The sequence below is a fragment of the Bos indicus genome, chromosome 5, assembly GCF_029378745.1.
Source record: "Bos indicus isolate NIAB-ARS_2022 breed Sahiwal x Tharparkar chromosome 5, NIAB-ARS_B.indTharparkar_mat_pri_1.0, whole genome shotgun sequence".
NCBI lineage: Eukaryota > Metazoa > Chordata > Mammalia > Artiodactyla > Bovidae > Bos > Bos indicus.
The window spans coordinates 19,267,176-19,294,720 of NC_091764.1; the positions used below are offsets into that span (position 1 = coordinate 19,267,176).

General features: G+C 41.5%; 1 long non-coding RNA gene across 2 annotated transcripts in view; it reads right to left on the minus strand.

Moving 5' to 3' along the window:
- Positions 1 to 26,397, minus strand: part of LOC139183060 (uncharacterized) — a 100,981-nt gene extending 74,584 nt beyond the window's left edge. Inside the window, exon 1 of one of the 2 annotated variants that reach the window (XR_011566522.1) lies at positions 203 to 26,380. This is a non-coding gene — a long non-coding RNA (uncharacterized lncRNA). Of the gene's footprint in view, positions 1 to 202 lie in introns of both variants that reach the window. The other variant, XR_011566521.1, reaches the window with a different exon arrangement.
- Positions 26,398 to 27,545: the final 1,148 nt, after the last annotated feature.

Sequence of the window (27,545 nt, forward strand, 5' to 3'; positions counted from 1 at the left end):
CAACCCCTTCAAGTGTAGGAGATCTAACTAATCTGTCATCTCAAGCGCTGAGCAATGATTGTGCAAATCCTCAACCTCCATAACAAGTGTTTCTTGATTAATTTGTGAAAAATTGTGTTCTGCTGCTTTAAGATCAGCTAGTGTGCTCGAACCAAGCACAGTGGAACTGTTGGGACTAACGTGTCAATGGTAAAGAACTTACTGATAGTGACTTTTTCCAGCTGGCTGTGAAGTATCTCAATAGCAGGACCTAAATTAAGACAAAATGAAGCAAACTAAATTTACTATCAATTTACAATAGAATGTACAATATTTGTGTTTTAGAGTAAACATATCTTGAATGGTATTGTTTTATCTGGGGTTTAGGGACTTCAGGGTAATTTATGCAGACTTAAAACACAATTGGAAGATTTGAACTCACATTTCATACTGAACCAATTCAACATACATTAATGAATGTTTACTATGTGTCAAGTAGTGGGGTTTGGTCCCAAAATATAATGATGAAAAATAAATAGAGTGTTATCAAGAGTTTATAGCATTTGTTGACTGTTGCATAAATTTATCTTCCATTGATTTCCGCAGTCAGAATACTACTTCTCCAATTCCAGAAAACACTCCCCATGGACCAATGAAATTTTCAGGCTCAAAACATTTTGCAATAAAAACACAGCTCAGAATTAACTTCAGTGAATATGATTGCTTAGTCATCTATAGTAATGTCATTGGCAATCAGCCATCATTAATGGGCATATGCAGAGTCCTTGAACCTAGAAGGAAAAGCAAAGTCAACTGACTGTAGAATTTGGTTATAGATTCATTCATTCATTTGTAAATTTGTTCTTTCAACATATGTTTATTGAGTCCCTAATATGAGTACATCCTATTCTAGGCAATGGAATACCATAGTGAACAAAAAAGATAAAGCCTTCCTCTCTTTGAGCTTATATTGTAGAGAAAGAGAGAGAAAATAAGCAGGCAAGCAAATAAAAATGTCAATATATATTAATAATTTCACTGTGACTAAGTGCTTTAAGGGAAAAGAAGGATAAGTTAATAGAAACTAATTGATGGGCTGGGAGATGAAATAGATGGTGAACATCTCAGAAGGCTATATTTTGGCAGAAAGAAAATACATACATTATAAGGATGCATTTAGTTTCCATTTAAATTAGCAAAATATCAAGAATATTGCTGAAGAAAGGAGCTGCAGAAAAAAAAAGAACTAACCCAACATAGCTCAACTCCCCAAGACTCTCCAAAATCCTCAAAATCGCAGCTGCCTATGATACAGTCCATGCAAGGTAAACACTTATTTTTTGCAGAGCAAATTCATGGTGTAGTAAACTTATAAGTAGATTCTGAGATGCAAAAGTACCAAGACAACAGCCGTGCCAGACATATCGTTGCATAGAGAGAGGATTCCGGGTCACTTCAATATTTCCGTTAGGATACCAAGAATTTAGATCCTAGAGTTCTATTGCAGTGTGGAAGGGATGCCTGTCCTCTCACAGCTAAGCCATCGCTATGGCAGACAGAGGATTCGACTTAAAGGAAGTAGAAGGAAGATTGTCCTTTTATGTATATAGATGGTGAAAAGGAGAGAGAAGAGAAGACAAAAGACCAAAGGCAAGTAAATGCAAGCTTTCAACTTTTTCCCATCTTGGCTTCCACCAAGAAAGGCAGTAATATGTCACACAGGCAGTGCCAGTGAGATTCTCTACTCGCAATTTAGAGTCTGAAATAGGACCACTTAGTAGAGCCTCCAGTCTAAGATACAGCCACTAAAAGAAACCTTAGTGTGGTTAGGTAAAGAAGGCTTGAGATTTCGTGTTCCCAGCCCACCTGCATTTCCTGTTTCTTGGATTCACAGTGAAATCCAAGAGCCAACCATGGAGCCCATCACAGCAAAGCATAAGGTCTCCACAGCTATGGAGGACCCCCAGAACAGAAGGCCATAGGGAGGAACTGCCAGAGACTTGGTGGTTGATTCTAAGCAGCCATAGTCTACACCGGTAGCATTTCCTGAGCCAAAAGAATAGCCCATAGCTTATCTTTTGCAGATCTCAGCTCTGAAAGCTGGGAGAGAATTCAGGAACCAGTGGCCATGACCTTGGGGCTCAGAAGACATCACACCTTAAAGACCCTGAATCTTGTTCACTTCAGTTGCACAAGTTTGAGCAACACTCCCCTTTCTACTCACACCAACTCAATGTTAGAAACAGGGAGGGAGGAAACAGAAATTCTCTGAGACTGAATATTTTTATTCATAGGAGAGACTGAGGACAGCCTAAAGGCGTGATTTAAATTGTCAGACTGAACTAATTTTAAAACATACTGGAAATTTAATTCATGTTTCCTACAAACCAGCAGGTGGGAACTGAGGAAGGGGACAGACTCTAGACAAAATAAAGAAGCTGTGTTTCTCTACACATCTCAATCATCGTGAGTTAAGTCCTGAACCCTGCCACACAGGTCACACATTTCATCCAGCCTCTTTCTGACTACCTGTGGGACCCACATCTTTGGGTTGGAGAAAGAGCTGCTGCCAGACACTTGGGTTCAAAATATATAGAACTGACATAATTCTTTTGCAGGCTAGTCAATCACTGTATTCAGAATTAAATTAAGAAATTCTTTCTGAAGAGATAAGGCCAGAACTACTTTCTCAGGCTTTTTGTTTAATGGGTGTTGAAAATTTTCTCCAGAGATCAGAAACTTGCCAATGCAAAGAGACAATGCCTTCTAGAATATGATAGATTCAGATGTGCTTGCTTATGAGGAAAAAAAGATGGGATTAATCACAACTCCCATAACAAATATCTCGTTATAAATTTGTACCTCAAATTAATTTAGTTTCAAAAGATCACAAATGAGTCCAAATTGTAAGCAAAAAATTTACACATAAATATCAAACCTTTTTTTCTCCCTTGAGAAATTCAAATGTAGTAATGAATAGGAATTAGAGATGTAGGAGTAATTTTAGGAAATCTCCTGACTTTATAAAAGTCCAAATATTGAGATAAAATAAGATGAAAGTACCTATATGGAAATAATATAAAACAAAATTTTTTCTAAATGAAGATATTCTTCTTCTGAAGAGGAGAGATAAAAAATAAAAAAACAGATTCATTGAAAACATTAAAAAATACTTATTTCCATTTATACTGTTTTCTAGGGCTTCCCAGGTGAAAAAGAACCCACCTGCCAACACAGGAGACATAATGAGATTTTGAAGGTTTCATCCCCGGGTGGGGACGATTCCCTGGAAAAGGGCAGGACAACCCACTCCAGTATTCTTGCCTGGAGAAACCCATGGACAGAGGAACCTGGGGGGCTATCCATAGGGTCACAAAGAATGGGGCCCGACTGAAGCAACTTAGCTATCCTGCATACTATTTTCTAATTTGTTTAAAATATATTGCTGCTAAAATAATTGAAAATTAGTTTGCTGACAAGAAATTCAGCTTAGAAAGGAAAGGAAACATTATTCTGCTACAATTTCTGCCTAGTTTAAAAACAAATTCTGTCTCCATTGTTCTTCTGGCATCTTTTTATAACCAGCTTTAATGTGCTATTCTCTTACATCTTCTTAAGTGAAATCATATTTTGATCTTTTATTCCACAAATCAATCTGGTATAACATGTAGTTTAAACTTTTCCTTTGTAAAGATACCCAGAGTTTTCCTAAGAATCCTATGGAGAGTGAGAAGGCACGATTTGTTGTTAAGAAAGCCACTTGAAAGAGCTTCCCGATGACGTCTTTTGAAACGCCCTCTCACCCAGCAAAACTTTCCACACTTGTTAAATCTTATAACCTCCGGTAACCCGTAGTGCTTGGAGGTGAGGAGGTGACTGATCCCTCACACTTTCCCAAAAGAGCCCCCTGCTCCTACTTGCCTGTAATCACGGTTTCATATTGAACTTAATCTTCTTGCTCACAAATTGCAAGCCTGTAACCATTAGCTCAAGAGTGGCACCAGGAAACAAGAGTACATTATTACTGCACCATCATCCCTTAATATTTCCAATTTACTCCTTTCATGCCGGGCATTTGCAAGAGGCCTCATTTATTCTTAAATTCCAGGAACACAGGAGGTAAGAAAAGATTTGTTGTGCAGCAGAGTGCTCTAGATCGGGCATTCATGAGGAAGGGGAAATCAAATGGGGCCATCTATGAACAGCTCAGTCCAAATCCTTATGAAACCCCCCACCTCTTCAAATGATCCATGGTCCCCTTGTCCTTTCTTGGCCTGGGCCTCTCAGACTGCAGGCTGTTTGCATTCAGTCAACACTTCGATTTTATAGGCCTGTGGAGCCAAAGATTACAAGACTTTTGAACTCCAGGCTTCCTTCTGTCTGGCTCTGTTTCTGGAGCCCAAATCTTTTTTAACACTCTACAAAAACAAGCAATTAGGGTAAGGTCTGTTAATCTTCGCCTTTGGACCTAGAGGTAATTACAGATTTGGAATCAAGCAGTGAGGAAGCAGAGTGACCGCTACCAAAGCTGGGAGCTATTTACGAAGGATCAAACTGTACATCAAAGGCAGTGATAAGGAATGAAAATGTCCAACTGTTATTTCATAGGACGTTCCATACAACACTAGGCTAGATTTTTTAAGGAAAAGAAGAAATGTATAAATTAACATGAATGAAAAGTGGGAAGATATTGGCTATACTCCCTGCACCATATATCTTTGTATCTTACTTCTTTTATACATGATAATCTGTACCTCTTAATCCTCTCCCCAATCTTCCCCTCCCCTCCTCTCTTCTCTCCCCACAAGTAACCACTAATTTGTTCCCTATACCTGTGAATCTGTTTATTCTTTTTTGTTGTTGTTGTTGTAGTCACTCATTTGTTTTAATTTTTAGATTCCACATTTAAGTGATTTTACACAGTATTTGTCTTTCTCTGTCTGACTTACTTCACTAAACATAATACCCTTTAAATTCACCCATGTTGTTGCAAATGGCAAAATCTCATTCTTTCTTATGACTGAATAGTAAATCAACTATACCTCAATTAAAAAAAAAAAAACTAAAAAAGCAAATGTAAGGACTTCTCTAAAAAATGAAAATAAAGAGATATTTTTAAAGGCTCAAAACATGCTACAGCACCCACTGCTTTTTCTGTTACCAGATGGGTAACTGCATATCTGCTCTCTCCACACACAATAGCAGGCACCTCTTCTTTCTTCCTTAACTCACACTATTAATGTACTTCAATCTATTAACAGCTTTGAGATTTAGTCTAGGTAATTGATGTTACATTAAGAGCAGGATGGTCTTTTTAGTTACTCAAAATAAAATGCTAAACACTTGATACAGGAAAAATCATAGCATTTCTTCCAAAATCTGACTTTTAAAACTGCATTTTACCACTCATCTAAATGATGACAGGCGTCCTTAGGGAGAGATAAGGAATTCATTTCATTCCTATCAACAAATATTTTGCTATAAAATGTGTCAATGGTCAACTCAGCTGTGCTAACCTGGCATCTTTTCAAACAAGTCTGGAGTTTTTCTATAAAGATTTTACATGGATGTGCCAACTATATACTTCTTGAAACATAAACCTCATAAATGGTAGTAGGGCTATGACTCAAGAGAACAGAGAGTTTCCAATTTACTAATGGGTTGAGTTTCAAAACTTCTTTTTTTTTAATTATTGAATACTTGGAATGCAGATTGAATTTTCCCATATAAACATTGTTGTGATTATTCCATCCAAATGGACCTGCCTAAGAGCATTTCACTCCTCCAAGCCCTGCTCATCTGACTTGCCTCTGCAGTTCTCTCCTCCTAGACTGCCCTTTACTGTTCCTCTCCTCCATATCCAAAGCCAACTCATGCCCTTGACAACCATCAGAAAAGCTACTCCACCGAGATTCTCAACAGATGAACCAGTGACTGGATTCACAGAACTAACGTGTTCTTCCTGACCCCTCTGCAGTGGACACTGTGGTCATTCCCCCCGTGCACACACATCCATTCTATGCCCCACAATCTATGGTAACAGCCATAGGATTTGGGTGAGATTGAGCCCATCCCTATTTCCTGAGTGGGGTCTATGTCAATGGGGATAATCTCATCTCTCTTGATCTTTGATCCAGGTAATCTAGTTGTAAACCAATAGGTATTTGACAATTTCCTGGCCCCATGGACTGGTTCACAGTCAGCACAAGTCTTAGAACTTTTGGCCAGTGACTATGGAAGTCACTTGAAGTCATTCTCTTCTTGAACTTGAAAGTTAGAGATAATATGGCTCATGTTGCTAGGAGAATAACTGTTGATCCCATCAAGCAAGCCAGGGTGAAGTTGACTCCCAGAGAAAGGCAAGAGAAACAGAGCTGGGATCCTGATAGAACAAGCTCCCCAAGCCTGACCTACTTCTGAACTTTCCAATTACATAAGCCAATCATTCCCTCAAGCCACTTTGAGCTGGGTTTTGTTACCTCCAGTGAAAGCTATTACTAATCCAACCCTTATCTCCTTCTATGTCATATAATATTTTTGTGTACCAGTTTCGTATTTCCTAGTATACATATTAATTTTCTGAGACCAATACTGCAGAGAACACATCTTTGTATCTGTCAGTCCTAAAAGAAATCAATCCTGAATATTCACTGGAAGGAGTGATGCTGAAGCTGAAGCTCCAGTCCTTTGGCTCTCTGATGCGAAGAGCCAACTCTTTGGAAAAGACCCTGATGCTGGAAAAGATTGAGGTCAGGAGGAGAAGGGGATGACAGAGGATGAGATGGTTGGATGGCATCACCAACTCAATGAACATGAGTTTGAGCAAGCTCTGGGAGTTGGTGATGGACACGGATGCCTGGAATGCTGCAATTCATGAGGTTGCAAAGAGTGGGTCACATCTTAGCGACTGAACAACCACCACAAAGGTGTATATTCACATATACATAACTATAGATTGAGTTGAGTCAGTTAAGTTTAATTTTCTCAAGTGAAAGACAGCTATGTGTGTTGCTAAAACAGTTTATAGAAGAAAATAATTCTATCTTTAAATAAGATTGACAAGCACTGGACTTTTAAAAGAAGGAATAACTTCTTTACTACAGTTATTTTTTTTTTTTAACTTTTTGGCCTCCTGGCACATAGTTCCCCAACCAGAAATTGAACCACACTCCTTGCAGTGGAAGCACACTGTTTAATCACTGGACCACCAAGGAAGTCCCTGCTGTAATGTTTCTCAAAGTCCTCAAAATACTATCAGATCAGATCAGATCAGATCAGTCGCTCAGTCGTGTCCGACTCTTTGTGACCCCATGGCGCAGCACGCCAGGCCTCCCTGTCCATCACCAACTCCCGGAGTTCACTGAGACTCACGTCCATGGAGTCAGTGATGCCATCCAGCCATCTCATCCTCTGTCGTCCCCTTCTCCTCCTGCCTCCAATCCCTCCCAGCATCAGAGTCTTTTCCAATGAGTCAACTCTTCACTATGTGCATTGACAAAAAGTAGGCTTTAATATATTTGTCAGACTTATTTATCTTCTTATCCCTTTTATGCTGACCATCTTGAGGAACTAATAAAACAAAGAAAATATTGGGGGAAATGCTATTATATGTCATAATGTAGCTTAACTATGCTAAGAACTCCAAACTTGATGAACTTTGATGAATAGGAAAGAAGGGGATAAGGAAGTGTTCTTCTTAATTCCTGAAGTCAAGACCTCCATACACTTTTGACACAACTCTTATACATCTTTTTGCCAGGAACTTGTCACCTTTATGCTGATCTCTTAGATGTGCCCACTATGTTCTGATCTCTTAAAATGCTCCCTCTCTTTGTTCTTATGTACGATAAAAATCCTTTCTCCCTTCAAATAGTTGAGCCATCCAGGGGAAAGCAATCTGATTAAATTGTGAAAAGTCAACCAGTTCTCCATATGTCCAATTCCTATAGATACTACACTTTATTATATTTCTACTAACACTATCCCCTCAAAAATATCTTCAGGAAACATAAGAATATATGCCAATATTACAAATGGAAGTATAGAGCAAACATTTTTTAACAGAGTGTACACCTTTAAATGAGATCATTCTATGAAAGAACTTTGACCTTTACTATATTTCCTTATTATAGCAAATGAGATATTTCCATTGTCAGGATGATCATCATCATTGTTAGTTTTAATAATACAACTTTTAATACCTCTGGAGATTACTGGAAGTGGAAGTTGGGGGTAGGTACGATGAGTGAAGATGGTCAAAAAGTACCATGTTTTAGTTATAAGTTAAATAAGTCCTGGGGATGTAAGTTACAGCATGCTGACTATAGTTAAGACTACTGTGTAGTGTGTAAATCTTAATAGTTCTCATCATAAGAAAAAAAAAGTAACTATGTGTGGTGGTGAATGTTAACTAAATGTATTCCAGTAATTACCTCACACAATGTGCATATATCAAATCATTACATTGTACACCTAAAATTAATGAAATATATGTCAATTATGTATCAGTGAAAAACAGTAATTTTTATGCTGTCCTTATTTGGTAGACACTGGCATTGTTTCCATAATTAGTGATATTTTCTAAGGGTGTTGTGTTCCAAACAATTCTTCTGAAGTTCTATAGTTTTCATTGCCAGACAAACCACTCCAAAACTGAAAGGCTTTAGCTTTTCATGACCCGGGAGTCTTCTGACCCACCAGTCCCAGTGCTGTCCCTGTGGTAGTCCTAATCTTTACGGGCTCCTGTCCCGTAAGTCCAGCCCCACTGTGTCCCGGGAGCTCCCTCAATCCCCAGCCACGGGTGGTACTGGGGGGCAATGCCCCCACTTAGTGCTGGCCTTGATCCTGAAGCCAGGCAGCCACCAGCGCTGTCTCAAGGGGCATGGGAGCAGACCGGCTCTAAGTCAGGCAACAGTATCAGTGACACCATTTTGTAGGACAAAATTTATTAAAACTGCCTTAGATTGCTAGGTACTCATTCAGGCTCTTTAAGCATGCAAACATAGATTTTTTTTTAAATCACTGTAGTCGGGACTTCCCTGATGGCCCAGCAGTTAAGGATACGCCAGGCACTGCAGGGGACGTGGATTCAATCCTGTCGGGGAAGTAAGATCCCACATTCCTTGGAGCAACTAAGCCCATGAACCACAGCTACTGAGTCTGCACTCTGGAGCCTGTGTGCCAGTGAAAGACCCCACATGCTAATACTCGACACAGCCAAATAAATAAATAACTTTTTAAAATTACTATAGTCTGTAAGACTTTTGATATGGGCAGTAAATGTGATATTTTAAACAGACCAACCAAAAAGTGAATAATAAGTGGATTATAAAACCAATGATTTATCTCTCCCAGTTCTTTTGTTCTGGGGCAGCTTGAGAGAGATTGAAAGGTCTAAGACAGCCTCACTCACATCTGAGGCCTCAGTCACAACAGAAGAGATGGTTGAGTCTGTCTCTCCCTGAGGTTTCTCCTCCAGGAAGTTCATTTACGCTTCTTCAGAAAGTGGTCTTTCAGTTTGCAGCAGGAAAAGTGCAAGCCCCCAAATGCAAGTCCTCTTTAAATGTGTGCTGCCTCATGTTTGCTAATATCCTCTCTGGCAAAAAAGTCACCGTTAAATTCAGATTCAAGGGGCTAGAGAAATACAGTCAGTCTCCTGTGTACAAACCTTCGCGTTTCGAACTTTCAAAGACGTGAGCGTGCCGTCATGTAAGTTCACGGGTCAAGTCAAGTGGACATTGGTCCTTGCGTGCTCCTCTACAAGTGGCTGTGCTTTTGTATACTTTACTGTCAGCTTCTGTATAGGGCACAGGAGGACAGTTCCTTTATTTCAAGCCCTGGAGGCCTGGAAGCAAGTGTAAAAGTGGCAGGGACATGGCTGGCACTGCTAAGAAGTGCCAGCTGCTGTACTGTAATGTACTTTTCAAGATACAGTACTATCAGACTGAAAACGTTTTATTTCTTGTGTTTGTTTTTTATATATTTTTCATGTGGAAAGTATTATAAACCTATTACAGGAGAGTACTTCCAGACGATTGTGTTATTTGAATACCGCGGCTTACTTTGTTGGAGTCATGAATACGAACAAATTGGGCTTATGAATGTACTCACTGCATGGAACTCATTCATACGTAGGGGCTTACTTTAGACTCCCCTATTTGATGAGAAGAGTGGCAAAGTCATGTTGCCAAGGGACCTTTGTGTAGGAATGAAAGGAACTGTCATGAACACCTTTGCAAACCGTCTGTTTCATCCCCACTCTGGCCACAGTGAAACCTGAGATGAGCAGTCACCACCGAGCCCTGCACAGACTGCTACCCAAACGACTGTGAACAAATAAATGCGTTTTGGGAACACTGGTTCTACTGCCAAAGCTGACAGAAACAACTTCTGAATCCATACGGCAGGTTAAAGTTCCAACAGTTTTTGTTTCCTTTTTTAAACTCATTTTACTTTCCTGTGCAGAGGCATTTAAAAGTAAGTTAGAGACATCGTGTGACTTTTCCCCACAATTTCTATCCAGCTGGATGGAGAACAAAAGTTGTTCACACATGAAAGTCAAGTATAAATTAGGTACTTGAAAATGGGGGCATGTTTCTCCTGACTTCTACATCCTGCTCACCTAGGAAGAGAAGGAAGCAGTTTTGATGAAACAGCCACAAAAACAAAATGCACGTTTGGCATAGAAACATGCAAGAGAAGCTATCATGTACCTTTATCCCTGGGCTTCCCAGGTGGCACTAGTGGTAAAGAACGTGTCTGCCAATGCAGGAGACAACAGTTCAACAGGGGTTGGGAAGATCCCCTGGAGAAGAGCTTGGCAACCCACTCCAGTATTCTTGTCTGGAGAATCCCATGCAGAGGAGCCTCTGGAGGGCTACGGTCCAAGGGGTTGCAGAGTTGGACAAGACTGAAGCAACTTAGGACACACACACCTTCATCCTTAATATGACATATTAAGGTTCAGCCATAAGCAATGCCTTTCCGTGTGAAAGCTCTCAGAATTCATAGCACAGATTGTAAGGCAGAGAAAAAGCAGGGGATATAAGAGAGCCTGGCAACTCTGCTCCAAGTTTGAATTTTAAAAAGAAACATTTCCACTTTCCTCACCTACTATTACTCAAACTGTGTTTTCAAATGAGTCCCTCATCAGAATGTAGCAGAATAATTGCCAATACAGAATTTCTGACACCTGAATTTTGTTTTTGGCACTAACAAGCTGATTGATCTCAAGTACGTCATTTGACCTCTCTGGATCTGTGCTTTCACAACTATTCACTGAAAAGGTCAGACTAGGTGACATGTCGAAATGTTGCTCTTCTAGAAATTAAGTGAAATAATTGACCCAATCTCATATCACATATTGGAACGCTGGGCAGTGTAACATCAAGGTCAAGGAGATGAATTTTGTTGTCAAAAAGAACCAGTTTCAGGCCCGGTCAGTAACCGACTAGCTCTAAAGTCTTGAGCAGGTATCTTAAATTCTCCATTTCCTCATCTGTAAAATGAGAAGCAGTAATTGTATTAGAATCTTCTAATTATGAGATGATGCTTATCATATGTTCAGCATATGTCTGGCATCTTAAGTGCTCAGAATATGTTGTCTTCATGTTGTCAACAGGAATCTGTCTGTTAAAATCTTGTCCGTACTGTTATAAAATATACTGGCCATGTCACATGTTCCACAAAAGAATCTTAAAGTTCCCCCCATCACAACCGAGTCAGCCCTGCTGACTCCATGTCCTGGAGCCAAAGCAGAAGTTGAACATTCAAAATCAACAGAACATTCTGGGCCTACTGCTCTCCTTGCCCAAGCTGTTTTACTTCCCTGTTTTTAAACTCTTAATTTTAAGTCTTAGAAAGAACAAGAGAGTCAGGATCTGAGTTTAAAAGAGAGAAAGAAAAGCAGGCTGTACAGACTCACTCTGGCTTCCTCCCTGACTCGTGGAGGAACTCCTAAACCTGGTTCCCTGGAGGAAAGAATGTCTTGCAGTCATCTGCTTGAAATAAGATACTCAGTTTAACCAGTAATTCTGGTCTCTCCATTTTTTCCCCTCATGTTCAAGGTATCAAAGGAACAAGTGATGCCTACAACATCAAAATGTTTTTACTCTTCACCTTAAAACAGCTATATCCATTCACAAAATGAGAAGTAACTCAGAGTAAATTTAGGCAGGAAGGATCTGCTAGTCCACCTTGAAAGGTCTCCATCTTAATTGCTAATGATAATAACAAGACAACAACAATGCGGGGGAAACGGAATTTTATCACCCTTCACCTTCACCTAAGCCTCTATACCCCCACAAAGGATTCACAGGGAGGCAGGGCGAGGGCTGGAGAACAAACAGATGCCCACAAACCAAGTGAATAAATAATTAAAAGTTATAAAAAGAAGAGAATAAATGGGCAAATAAAATATATTCTATCCTCCTGGTTGGACAATTCTACTTCTTAATAGCAAGGAACCCCAGGTTCAAATTCAGTATTTTTGGGTTCCTCGGAGTTCCACACTGAAACAGAGACGTGGGGAGAGAGCCCTGTCCACGCCGCTCCACCCCCCAGGTCCAGCCAGCACCCATTCCAACCTCAAAGGCAAGGTGGGAGCCAATCCAGCACGTACATCCAAGCAATCCAAACCCTGCCTGGCAGCTAGCCCTTGGCAACCCCACCTGCCTACAAATGCACAAGAGTCTGCAGCTAGGAGGATAAGCTCAGGGCAAACGCCCACATAGGCATTGAAATCAGGCCTGGAGAGTTCACAGAACCTAGGCACTCGGACATGGTCTTGAAAAAGAGAGCTTGAACTTCAGACGAGTCTGTCCCCTTGGCCTTGAAGACTCCTTGTCCAGTATATTCCCAAGACAGGATCCCTTTAGGCTGGGGGCTCAGGACTCTAACACCTCTTGCCTGGCTCTAAGGGCAACACCAACTAGACCACAGCCTTCTCTTCAGGATCTTCTCTTCAGGACCTTCGCCCCAGGGAAATTCCACCTGGTATCTTCTCCCACAGACAGACGGCTTCTCGAGAAGTTTTCTGAGCTTCAGCTTCTTTTAAGTGACACCTACGCTCCCACAACCTTCTCTGTAAATCACAAACAAATGTCAGGCAACCAGCTCCTTCCTAATGTCTCATTCCTGACATTATTCTTTAGTCTGAAACTGAAGCCCACGGTTCTCATTTTCTCCAAATTCAGAAAGCTTGTCTTTTCTTGACATTTTATCCTGTCTGAGTAGTTCTACTCATTCATCCTTCCTCCAAGGGAGAGGGAAAAAAAGACATATGCATATGTGTGTAAAGGATATATATGCAATGAAAAGATATATATATATATGTATGTATGTATAAATATAGCTCATATACACACAATGACTATCTTAAAGTCATTGCTTCTCTCTCACTTCCTGTAAAAAATCAGGAGACTAATGCCCAGTCTCTTTTTAAAATTTAAAATTAATAGTTACTTATATCCAAACTTTGCCTCTTTATTCCTTGGCCCTGATTATGTCCTGATTTTATTAGTGTGAACTTCTCTTTGAGGTTATCCTATCAATAGTTACTGGCCTGGTGCCCCTCTCTCTGGGGCTTCCCTTGTGGCTCAGCTGGTAAAGAATCCGCCTGCAATGCGGCAGACCTGGGTTCATCCCTGGGCTTGGAAGATCCCCTGGAGAAGCGAATGGCTACCCACTCCAGTATCCTTGGGCTTACTTGTGGCTCAGCTGGTAAAGAATCTGCCTGCAGTGCAGGAGACCTGGGTTCGATCCCTGGGCTGGGAAGATCCCCTGGAGAAGGGAATGGCAACCCACTGCAGTATTCTGGCCTGGAGAATTCCATGGACTGTATAAGTCCACGGAGTTGCAAAGAGTTGGACACGACTGAGCCACCCTCTCTCTGAGCCCCGTGTCCTCACTCTTCCACACGAAAGGCTGTCAGAGAGCCTCCCTGGCTTTCCCTTCTCCACCTGCTGTCTCTCTTTCAGCCATCTTAAGTTGCCTCTCCCTTGTTCATTTTTCTCAGATTCCTCTGTGCTTTCTGGAAGAATTCTCTCTGTTCCAAGCAGGCACCATCTTCTCAGGCAGGACTGGTTACATGCCCTCCTCACGAGCAGTGTGGATTGCCACGAAGGCACGGGGAAGGCACTCAGGCAACCCCTTACTCTCTCCTACGCAAAGACTAGCCAAGTTCTAGAAAGATTGGGATGAAAACCAGGGCCGGTTTCATGTGCCATGCTCTTGGTTTAATGTCCTGATGTCACCATCCTAAAACTCTTAATAACGTCTTTGAATGTCTTACATCAGGTCCAATGGTATGATGGGGAAAGAAGTACACACACTATATCTGGCCAGCACTTCCCGCCACCCCATTCACACCGAGCGTTTTTGAGGCCCCGTGAGCACAGAATCACGTGACCTGCAACATTTGAGAGTTCAGTGAGACTCAAACCAAGTAGAAAGTGTGTTACATCTGTGGCTGCAAAAGTAGGGGTGTCCCACCTAGGGACCACGTCTTCTACTCCGTTCAAAGCTTGCTCCAAATGCACAAAGACCACGGCATTCTAAAAACTTAAATAGCCAAAGAACTCTATCTTATCTTTGGTTATTCCTAGTACTTCCCTGCACTGGTGGTGGTGGTTTCGTCGCTAAGTAGTGTCAACTTTTGTGGCCTCATGGACGGTAGCCCCCCAGACTCCTCTGTCTATGGAATTTTCCAGGCAAGAATACTGGAGTGGGTTGCCATTTCCTTCTCCAGGAGATCTTCTTGACACAGGGATCAAACCCAGGTCTCCTGCATTGCAGGCAGAATCTTTACCTGCCAAGCCACCGGGGAAGCCCTGTATTAGCCAACTACTTATCCTGAAAGCTCTGACATAAAATAAAGGGAGGAGAAGAGGAAAACCAGTAGTTCCTTTTGCTTTTAGTCTTTCCTTACCCATCAGCAAGCAAAGGGTGGACTGTTGGTAGATGTTACATATCAAAGAATAAAAATAGTTGAATTAGTTTTGTATAGCATTTCCTTCACTTTGGCAGAAACAAAATAATATACATGCATCAACTATAAAACCTGAAATGTATAATTTTAGTGATTTCACATACAAGTAAAATGCTCTTACATTTGCATTTAAAACTGGCATTTATATTGGCATTGCACAATATGAAGATGAGCGGTAAAATTAATGCTGATAATTTTAAATGTTAATGTCCCTTTACTTAGAACTACATTAAATGGCAAATTTAAACCACTATGACAAGTTGAAAGAGGGGCTGCAGAAGGAAGGAAAAGGCTGTATATTTTAGCACCTTTAACTATACCTTTTTTTCCTTACTGTTTGAACACATGTCCCCACATTTTTTTTTTTTTAATGAGGCCATGCAAGTTCTGTAGTCACCTCTGGTGAATAACAAAAAGAGATTGAGTGGGACAGAGGCTAGGCTGGGAGAGGTCAGAGCTGGGCCATCGCCCAGCAGGATGCAGACATTTGTCGAAATGCCCTCTTTGACACCAGAATTCCATCCTCAAACCCCTCCAGTGGTGACCCATCTCATTCAGAGTTAAAGCCAAAATTCTCACTATGACTCTATCCCACTGCCACTTCCCCTGCCCACCTCCCTGACCTCATTTCCCACCACTCACCTCCCCTCTCAGCTGCTGTCAGCTACCTCATTGCATTCTCCCACACCAATGGCACCCCACTCCAGTACTCTCGCCTGGAAAATCCCATGGATGGAGGAGCCTGGTGGGCTGCAGTCCATGGGGTAGCTAAGAGTCGGACATGACTGAGCGACTTCACTTTCACTTTTCACTTTCATGCATTGGAGAAGGAAATGGCAACCCACTCCAGTGTTCTTGCCTGGAGAATCCCAGGGACGGGGGAGCCTGGTGGGCTGCCGTCTATGGGGTCGCACAGAGTGGGACACAACTGAAGTGACTTAGCAGTAGCAGGGCCTCTGCACATGCCATCATCTTCCCTACAATGCTTCCTCCTCATCCAAATATCTGGAGCTCCCACTTCCTTAGATCTTCAGATATCTCATCAAATATCTCTGTAACAAAAAACCTTCCCTGACCATCTCATATAAATGCACAATACTTCATTGACCTTGCTTTTCTTTCTTTTCACTTCTTACCACCAGACCTATCATATATATACTTATTTCTTTATTTAAATTCTTGGTCTCCTCCACTGAAACATAAGCACCAGGAGGGTAAAGAATTTGTTTGTTTTTCACTGCTATATGCTCAAACTAAGTCTGTGTAAGTATTTGTTGAATGAATGAAACTAATACACCTCCGAAAGCATGAAGTCATTCAGATTGAGACAAGAAAAGCCTCTTTAATATGGAGGCATAAACCTGGAAGAGCTTTCACATTACAAAATAATATCTAACTTGGATCCACAAATAGCGTCTAATGTCCAAAGTCAGGAAGCATTCTGTTTAGGGAAAACCACCCAGCAAAGGCGCCAAGGAGCCTGGGACTGAAGAGGGGAAATGGACTCTGCCGTTAATGAGCTGTGCGATCATAAGCCGTAACCAGAACCTACGAAAGCCTCAGGTCTCTATGAAGCAAACATGATTTAAAAATTCCTGCCCTCCTTATCTCACAGGGTTTTGTGTGTAATCAGTGAGATAATAAACATCTTTTTGCAAAGCTACAATGTTGAAGAAATGCTAGGGAATCACACTTATCCTGCTAATTAAAGAAACAGTGGCTGAAAAGAGGGGTCTCAGGGAGGGGATAATGGGCTGTTAGGCCATTTAACTAAGCCTGGTATTTAGAGAGACTGGGATGAAAGAGGGATGCAGAATAGCAGATGCCGGGAGTGTTGATCTTTCACGGGATGACACCCATACATCTCCCATTTGACAGGAATGTCCCTGAGCCCAGTTAGAATTAGCCTTTCACATAACACTCAAATTCCTGGACTTCCGAGAACAGCCATATAAGGGAGGAACAGACAGTACAGATAGGAGGAGAGGCAAAAGGTTGGGGGAGAAAACAGAGATTTTTGTATTCCCGCACACACAGGACAAGATGTTTCAACCAGTCCTATCATTTTGAAAAGATTTTGACTAGAGAATATTTACCCAAGTCGGAAGCCCCTGTTCTCTTTCCCAGCATTTCTATGTGGGGTGGTTTTGGGGTTTGTTTTTTCTTTTTTTTTCCAGTTAATCTGTTTTTACTTCCAAACCTTATTTTTATTTGCTTTGTTTTTATTTGTTTTGTCTTAGGGCTATTTGTTTAACTTTTTATCTCCCTTTGCTGCACTCAGGATGCAAGCTGATCTATTCTCAGCAACAAAGCTACTTCATGCTCCCAGCCGAGTCTCCTTCCACACAGAACAGAACTCTTCATGTCAGGATGCCCGCCTCCGCTAGAATGTATTTTTAAAATTCATTTTCATGCTAACAATGCCCCTGTAAAGATGGCGAGGCGTAGAAAATCAAATTGTGCATAATTCTTAATCAGGAAACTCAAGCATTTTTTTAAGACACCCTTAGATGCTTCGGATGAACCTTTTTGGTAATTTTAGGGCTCCAGTTTACTTAAGCACAACACTTTCCTTTTTTTTCAAGATAAAAATGCTCTGACATGTACCAAAGAAGGGAGGTAGAAGTGGCTGTCAAAAGTGGGCAGCCTGACAGCATTCCCTGCCGAGGGAAACCCTGCCATCTATTTTTAAACCAACCTGTGTAATTTCAGAGAGAAGTCACATCTCCTGATAAATGTTTTGGGGGCGGCTGGAGGATAAGTCTGCAGCGCTGGAAATGGCAGGCCCGCCCACACTGAGAAAGAAGAGCCTTGAGATTCTGCCTTTTCGCAGGACCCCCAAAAAAAAGAATAATAATGAAAGTTTCCCAAAAGTGTGCATTTCTTCAATAAAAAGGAAGCAGCCTCTAACAGAGAAAAACAGAAGGCCCAGAGCTTCAAAAACTGGTATGAAATTCGCCTTATTGGTGTTAATAACAGATAAGGGATGTGAGTGACATAGAGTTTGTGTGACACGGGAGAAAAGAGGCCATAAATAAATGTGGTTGTTTAATGTGATGACAGTGAGAAGGATGGAGTAAATACGACAGAGTTTGAGCGTGAGTGCTTCCAATACTTCAATAACTGGTCCTCAGAGAAGCGTAAGGATGGAGATTCATCCCCACAAAGGGGACACGAAATGATTCAGCAGTGAGGGTATAGAGTCTACCTCCGTGCTTTCTGGTTGCATGCAGTCTGCCTTCTCTGAGACTCGGTTTTCCTCATCTGCAATATGGGACTGCTGACACTGTACCATGTAAGACTGTCGTTAAGATTAGGTAACAGCACAGAGTAAGTGGCGCTGAACAAGACCACAGTGAACAGCACACCCTAAGCCTCTAATCTGTTGAAAGGGCCCTTAGTATGAAGAACCAAAAGGGGTTTCCTGGGGGGCTGCATATTTATTCTTCTTGGAAATTCTAAATGGCCAGCTATCTCCTCCAGTTTCTGCTAAGACCAGTGCTTGGTCCTCACTTAAGATCTAAGACCAATCAGTAACCCCATCCCAACTCCTACTCCCCCTCTACACTCACACACACACACACACACACACACACACACACACACACACACGTACTCCCCAGGCCACAGTCAAGAGCACGTCCTGTGCCAGTGCCCAGCCCTGGGCAACTGACCCTGACGCAGCCCTGCAGGGCAGTTGTTTGCCTGAATGGAACCTCTTATTAAAAATTAATTCCTGTCAAACCCGATTACATATGAACATAGCCTCATTGTGATGGTGACTGAGATTTCTGGAAACAAACATAGGCCCTACTGTCGCCAAAAGCAAAGGGCGTCTTAGGACAATCCTGAGCCTTGATCTGTGAACACAGAGACACAGCCAGCGGATTCCCCGAGGCTCACAAAGGCATTTGTCCTCCAGGGACAGCCATTGTCCCCACCCTCTTCCCCATGCTCCTCCCTGCCCCACACCCAGGCCCCCACTCCCTGAGGCCTGTGTGTCAGATGACAAAACTGATCCTTAAGGCAGATACCTCGCCACCACCACCTAATCCAGATTCTATGCTTCTGATAGCGTGGATTTACCCTCTGAGAGCTTAGGGTCCCTGCTCTGTAAATACAAATTAAAGGTGATAACAGCACTACCCACTGGGGTTGTTGTGGGGGATTAAATGAGACGATATATGTAGAGCACCTGGAATATAGAGGGCTGGCCCTCAATAAATTTCCCAACACATCTCCACCCTACCCTATGCATTCCTGTACTGAGATACTGTCTTCTGCAATGTTTCTCCTATTTAGGGAACAAAACTGGGGGGCTCTTGTTTTTCCTGAGAAAAGTTGAAGAGTACAGAGATCTGAGGTAAAAATACCCTAGACCAGATTTACACATTTCTCTTGTGCATTAATTTCTTCTTCCACTTCCAGCTCTTGAAATCAAGGAGAAACCAAAGTTGGAAGTAGAAAATTCATTGCGTCCTCCTCTTTCTCCCTACTTTTCATATCTTTAGTATTTTTGCCATCAGAAAGTTTGATCTGACATTGTATGATCTTCTAACTGTGGTGGAGAGAACCCCAGCTTCTAAAATAGGTGCCACCTTACTGACTGAGTCAGGGTAAAAAGAGTAACAATGTCCAGTGAGATAACGGCACAAGTCTGAGGAGGCAGAGGGCAAGCAGGCAATATGAATCAGATATAAAATGTGTGAGGTCACTGACCCAGTCATTCCACTTCCAGGAATTTATCCAAAGGAAACAATTAAGCCAGAATAAACCAATGATTTTCATTATAGTACTGCTGATCATAGTGAAAAATTGTAAACAAGCTAATGTTCCTCAATAACAGGTCAATCACACAAATTATTGCACATTTGTATCATTGAATACAATGTAATAAAAAAGTCTTTTTTAATGAAACAAAGCTATACTTAGGGAAGATGAAAGAAGTTCTTAATAAATTATTGAAGTTGGAAAAGCTGGTTGTGGAAAAATATGTGACGATAATCCTGTTTATGTAAAAATGCAAAAATCCATTATGCATACTTTTAACACCCAAAGTATGTTTTGTCAAACTTTTGACTGGTTTATAATGTTTCACTATAGTTATACTAAAAAACAAGGGCTAATCTAGGACGACAATTCAGAGGATTGCTAGCTGAGATCCAAAGTAATAAGAAAAACAACGTTTGGCTTTTAACCCCCGTGAGAAGAAAACAAAACAACCAAACCAGCCAAACAAAACAAGGAAAACTGTAAATCAATCAATCACCCTTAATCCCAAAGAGCCTGCCTGCTGGGGAGGGGGATGTGGGCTATTACCCTTAAAGATTAGAAAAACAAGAAAGGTAGTGGGTAGGATTGCCAAATGAGTAAGGTTCGGAGGAGCCATTAAAGCAAAACGAAAACCAGGTCCCACCAACGTGTAGATTTGAGCCCTGGAGAGAACTTAAACAAAGTGGGTGGAACTCTTCAGTCATCAGAAAGTCGCAAAAAGACAGAAGAAACAGCTCAGGCAGCCTCAAGTCCCATTCCCAAGAGAAACTAAAGTTGGGCCGCTTGTTTTACTTCATTGAAAAACGTGAATGAATCAACTTGTAGGGAAGATAGGAGGAGAAGTGTGGTTTAAGGAAAGAGATTTTGAGGTTTGGGTTTTTTTTGTTTTTTTTTTTAATGCTTTGAACCCTATTCCTTAATCTGAACTGATAAGCATTTTATTAGGATTTTATTATTTTATTTTAGGTGGGCTTGCCGGTGGGTACACCTGTGATTTATTTCGGTGGGAAGAACAAACTTCTTGACAGGTGCCTAAATAAATGGATTTTCTCTTTTTCTTTTCTAAAGTGAGCCTTGTCTTTAGAAGCCAAGTCTTATGTTTTGTTTGGTTGGCTTGGTTGTTTGGGTTTTGGTTTTGTGGTTTTTTTTTCATCTCACATGGGATTAAAAAAAGCCAATTTTTTTTTTCTTTTAGTATCTTACAACTTCGGGTCTCAGCTAGTAATCCTTTGCCTTCTCTTCCTACATTAGCTTATTTTTTGGTTTAATTATAAGCTTCACTGCATCAGACAATCAAACTTTAGATCAGTCCCATCCTGAGGCTGGAGAAATCATCTTGAAAAATTAGACTCAATATAAGAATCCTGCTACTGGGTGCCCCAAACCACTGCTCTGGGACAACCCAGAGGGATAGAGTATGGAGGGAGGTGGGAGGGGGTGTTCAGGATTGGGGGACACATGTATACCTGAGGCCAATTCATGTTGATGTATGGCAAAAACCATCACAATATTATAAAGTATTTATCCTCCAATTAAAACAAATTCATTTTTTAAAAAAAGAATCCTGCTACTAAATTAACATCACTAAGGCCCATCATCTGGTGTTGGAGAAGACTCTTGAGAGTCCCTTGGACTGCAAGGAGATCCAACCAGTCCATTCTGAAGGAGATCAGCCCTGGGTGTTCTTGGAAGGAATGATGCTAAAGCTGAAACTCCAATACTTTGGCCACCTCATGCGAAGAGTTGACTCACTGGAAAAGACTCTGATGCTGGGAGGGATTGGGGGCAGGAGGAGAAGGGGACGACAGAGGATGAGATGGCTGGATGGCATCACTGACTCCATGGACGGGAGTCTGAGTGAACTCCAGGAGTTGGTGATGGACAGGGAGGTCTGGCGTGCTGCGATTCATGGGGTCGCAAAGAGTAGGACACGACTGAGTGACTGAACTGAACTGAACTGAACTGAAGGCTCATCATCAGAAAAGGAAATATAAAGAAAGAAGAGATATTTTTTAAAAAGAGAAAGAAGAGGGAAAATTTTTTTAAACTGTTTGACTCAGCTGGCTCTGGCTCAAGCATCCAGCCTTCCAATCTGTTCTCAAAGTGGGGAGGAAAAAGCCTTTGGTTAGAATAACCAGCAGCAGAACCTTGCGATGTTGAAATGCAACCACACAAAATGCAAAGTGTATTTAGAACAATGGAAACTGCACACGTAGAAAATTGTGTGGTGGTGCAAGGAATTATACAGATTTAAACTACAAAGAATACATTTAACAAATTTTACTGCAAGCTTTCAAAAGCCACTCACACAAGGGGCTTCCCTGGCAGTCCAGTGGTTAAGACTCTGTGCTTCCATTGCAAGGGCTGAGGTTCAATCCCTGCTTGGAAAACAAATAACCTACATGCCTCGAGAACTGGCCAAAAAATTTAAAAAAAAAAAAAAATGAAAACAAAAACCTCGCACAGGTCTCAGCAGTCTCCAATGTAAACACATCACCCAGGCAGTAGCATCTTTTCCTATAGATTTGAGTTACTGCTCTGAAATTATGTAATCTCCCATCTGGAGCAGTTTCCAAAAGCCTTTCCCAAACGATACAGAGACAGAATTCAATCTCTTCTTTCTTCCACTCCTCAACTGCCATGCAGGGCTGCACGTTAGAGTCCATCAACCAGGAAATATTTAGTAAACAGAATTTGTAGTCCATTTATTCTGAGTTTACTTTAAGAAGCCACTTATCTCTTTCAGAAGGACTTGCCTTGCCCATCACCTTTTGGAAATGACCTTAGAGAGAGACACTCCCTGAGGACGTGCAGAATCCAAGGTCAACAGCATGTGTGATAGAAATAAACAATTCAACTATTGACGTTTTAAGATCTTCCCTTTTCCTTCCAGCGACAGTCATTCTTTTCAGAGCAACTGATGCTGAAAGCTCAGCCTCTGTGCACCAGGTGCCAAACTGAATCTCAGAGACAGAGTTTTGGATGAAGTAGAAAAAATGGCTTTATTGCTTTGCCAGGCAAAGGGGGACACAATGGGCTCTTGCTCTTGAAAACTGTGTCCAAACCCAGGAGGATTTGATGAGGAGTTTTACAGCAGCAGTTCAAAGGGTGGGATTTAGAGATTAAGATAAAATTAGGGTATGTGCAGGGCCTCCAGCCCTCTAATCTAGTCTCAGGTCATCTTCTTGAAAAGTTTCTCTGGTTCCTTTAATGTAGCCTTAAGTGGTCTTTCTCTGATATGAGGAATGTTGCTATCTTAACAAGCTTAAAGATATCCTTATGTGTATCCCTTGAGGTGGAACCAGGACCCTGCCCCAAGGTTGCACTGTGATTTCCTGGCTACCCTTTCCTTGTGTTAGCATCCCTTCCTTTCCTGAATTAGCAAGTGTTCAAATCTGCCCTTTGGAACTCAGGGAAAGTCATGGAGGCTGGGGTCAAGAAAGGTCAGGACAGAAAACTTCTGTGCCCAGAAGCCTCACAGGGTCTTTCCTGCTCAGTTTCACAACTGAACCACATCCGTAGGTGTACCCACACGAGGAGACTACATGAGCTCCCAGCTTGCAAGCTCATGAGCCTGCAAAGTGTCTCCTCTGCTATATACGATGACACATCAAAGTATCTCCTCTGCTATATTCTTAGAAACATGACCATAATTTCTTCTCCAGTGAAAGGTTATGCTACAACACCTAAAATCAATAATAATTTTGAGGTAGGGAGGCCTTGCAAGGTTATATTATTCAAAACCTCATTTTGCAAAAATGATGAAGTTGAAGGCCAGGTATGTCAAATTCATTTGAAAAAAAAAATTTATATTTTCTAAGAATTTTGCCACGAGATTATAGTTTCTCCATCTTTGATCATGCACAGTGGAAAGATCAAAGGTCTTTGATCTTTGATGAAAGATGAGGTCACATCAACCTGAGTTCAAATCCCAATTCCACCCTTTATGGCCTTGGTTGTTGGTGTTCAGCCACTTAGTTGTGTCCAACTGTTTGTGACCCCATGGACTGCAGCACTCCAGGCTTCTCTGTCCTTCATTATCTCCTGGAGTTTGCTCAAATTCATGTCCATTGAGTCAGTGATGCTGTCCAACAGTCTCATCCTATGTCATCTCCTCCTCCTGCTCTCAATCTTTCCCAGCATCAGGACTGTCTTGGTGGTCACAGGTAAGTAAATCTCTCTAAGCCTCCATTTGCCCATCTGTAAAATGGACTCGATAAGAATTAAAGGAATCCAGAATATACCACTGGGAAGAGTCTGTTTCCGAAACTCCCTTTACCTGCCTAAAAGCAGAGCTTCCCAAAAGAATTCAGCTGTCATAAATGCCCTGCCCAGACTTTAACCACCCAGGGAAAATTGACGTCTTTTGCTGGAGAGAAGTCAGCATTAGGACATGACCTTAACAGACATTGTCACGAAATTACCATATCTCCTATTTATTCTCCTAAGGGCCCATTTTTCTTTCTTAAAAGTCTGTTTTCCCATAAGTGCCCTTCTCTCCCTCCTCTTTCACTATTAAGATGGTAAAAAAGCCCTAAATTTTAACCACTTCCTTGAGTCATATTTTTCTGTGAACTACTGCAAACGTAAGTGAATATAAGTTTGTCTTTTCTCTTGCCAGTCTGTCTTTTGTCCATTTGATTCACAAGCTTCCAATCATTAAATTTATGAAATTAGAGGAAAATTTATTTCCTCCTCAAAAGTGCTAACTGCTGCTGCTGCTGCTAAGTCTCTTCAGTTGTGTCCAACTCTGTGCAACCCCATAGACGGCCCACCAGGCTCCCCCGTCCCTGGGATTCTCCAGGCAAGAACACTGGAGTGGGTTGCCATTTCCTTCTCCAATGCATGAAAGTGAAAAGTGAAAGTGAAGTCGCTCAGTCGTGTCCGACTCTTAGCTACCCCATGGACTGCAGCCCACCGGGCTCCTCCGTCCATGGGATTTTCCAGGCAAGAGTACTGGAGTAGGGTGCCATTGCCTTCTCCGAAAGTGCTAACATGTATTAGTTAATTAAAACAACCAAGACACTATCGTGTGTTAATTAGTTCGCTTCCCACCATATCTCTATAGTATTTTTATTTTCCAGGGAAGAAAACAGAGACATGGAGAAGTTAATCAATTTTCTTAAAGTCAGACAGCTGGTAAGTGATGGAGTCAGGATTTGAACCCAGCAATCTAATTTGAGAGCTCTTGTACTTAACAACTGTACATGCGTGCTAAGACTCTTCAGTCCTGTCCAACTTTTTGTGACCTTATGGACTGTAGCCCGCCAGGCTCCTCTTTCCATGGGATTCTCCAGGCAAGCATACCAGAGTGGGTTGCCATGCCCTCCTCCAAGGGATCTTCCTGATGGAACCCATGTCTCCCACAGCTCCTGCATTGCAGGCAGATTCTTTACTGCTGAGCTATCAGGAAGTTGGTACTTAACCACTTCATAAGAGTAATATCTGCCTCACGAAGAAGTTACCAAAGATTAGAGGAGATAGTCTGCAAATAGCACACAGCCTAGCCCAAAGGAAAGGCTCAAAAAATGCAGCTTCTGTTTTTACTATCAGAAAATGGTCTGTCAATGTGCTGTTGCTGAAACTAGAGCTTTTCCTGTCCCCCATCAAGGAATTAGGATAGAACAAGGAATCTAATCTGAAAGTAATATAACTAATTTGTGTTTGAATTAGCTGTAGTTTCTAGCTTGACTGATGCGTGGAGGGTGTTGGAGTTCCTGAAAATAGACAAGGAAAAGGCAGCCAGAGGAGAGGAATTTGTCAGGATCACTCAGCACCATTCAACGGACTTCAAGATTCAAGTGACTGAAAAGGTGTAGGTTTGGTCTGGTTTGGTTTAGTTTGGGTAGGTTTTGTTTCGTTTATCTTACCACGAAGTCGGGATATTTGTCTTGACCCTAATATGACCTGGATAAAATAACCCACAAGCTTCCTTGAGTCTGATTAGCTGCTGGTCAGCAGCCTTGCAGTGACGGATTCAGCTCTCCCAACGTCCTGATCCCTGAGCTGGGAAGGAAGTGGACCAGTGAGACATGCAATATCCACATTGCTGTGGAGGACGAAACAGATGTTAACAACCTGGGCTTCGGAGTCAGACCCATCTGTGAAGAAATACCAGCAAAAGACTCAATTTAAATGCTCTGATTTCTGCTTTCTCATCTGAAAGACGGGAATTTAAAATCTCTATAAAACCTACCTCAAACGATAGTTGGACCAACCTCATGGTAATAGCTCAATATGCATGTCCGTGCTCAGCTGTGTCTGACTCTTTGTGACCCCATGGACTGCAGCCCACCAGGCTCTTCCGTCCATGGAATTTTCCACTCCAGGTGATCTTCCCAACTCAGGGGTTGAAGCCCCATCTCCTGACTCTCCTGCATTGGCAGGAGGGTTCTTTGATCCCTGAACCACCTGGGAAACCTGATGCTGGGAAGCTCAATGTGTATTCTCTGGTAAATTTTTAAATTGACTTTGTGATCCAGCAGCAATTTCAGGAAGTTTTTCATGAAGCTTCCCTTCCCCAAACAGGAAAAAAAAAAAAAAAAAAAACCATTCCCCTCTTCCTCTCAATTGCTGTAGTACTGCTTCTGGATCTCTTTGATGGAAATAAGTGACATCAGTTTCTATGTGCCAGCCAAAGTGCTGAGCACTATCTCCATTTTTTCACAGAAGAGAAGAGGGAAAAACTAATGAAGTGAAGGAACTGGTCTCAGGTTATACATCCAGCTAGTGATGAAGCTAAGATTTGAACCTGCAGGAGTTTAAATTCAGAATCTATGTTCTTAACTTGAGGCTATTTGTTGCTCTGTACCCACAATGACTTAGGTTCCTTTTAGCTTCATTTCAAGGCTAAAAGGTCAAGATTTGTATCTAATTTATCTTTTTATAGCCCCCAAAATATTCTTTGAACAAACACTTTGTCTATTATTAAATGGACTCCCCTGAGGCTTACAATCATAATTCATTTTTACTAAGTGCTCTACATCATTTTCTCATTCAATCTTCACAAGTCCATCAGCTAAGTGTTGGTATTATCCCCATTGTTCCAATGAGGACACCCAAGGCTCAGAGAGACTAAGTAACTTGTTCAAGTTCACAGGGAAAGAAAGTGACAGGTCTGGGGTCTCATCTGGGAAGATGGAATCCATTCATCGAGCTTGTAATCTTCATTTTACAGCTAAGAATCATATCTGATCTGAGATATTCTATGGGTCCACTCAGCCAGCCTCTTTTTTTTTTTTTTTAACTTTTTAACTCTAGATTTCTTTCGTCAAGGTGTTAGGAGAGCCTGAAAAATATGAAGCTTTGTATAAAAGTCAGTGGCAATTCCAAAATGTCCTTCTGAGAAGGATTTGGGAGTAGAAATTTCCAAATTTCAATTTGGAATTGGACAGAGAGCAAGAATTGTTTGAAATTATATATATTTTATGAGGCTATATTTTCATAAAAGACTCACTACTTTTAATCAGATTCTATTATTACCTGTGAATTGCTGATGGATATTATCAGGGCACATTAAAGGGATAATCACTCTTCTGTTTGAGGATATATTAAAAATTCTGTGTTTCATGAAGCTGTATGTGGACAAGTTATCATTTACCAAAAGCAATGTAGACATCAATTAAGTGAAATCTCAAATTTATAAATGATGCCAAGACCCTCTGGCAATTGAAATACCAACTCAACAAGAATAAACACGAGGAAGATCTCACAGAGATGTGTGAGTGGGCAGAGAATATTGACGCTCAGTGGAGGGAGCCACAGGTAGTGCCCGCAGGAAAAGGCAACCCACCTTGTTCTCAGGAGA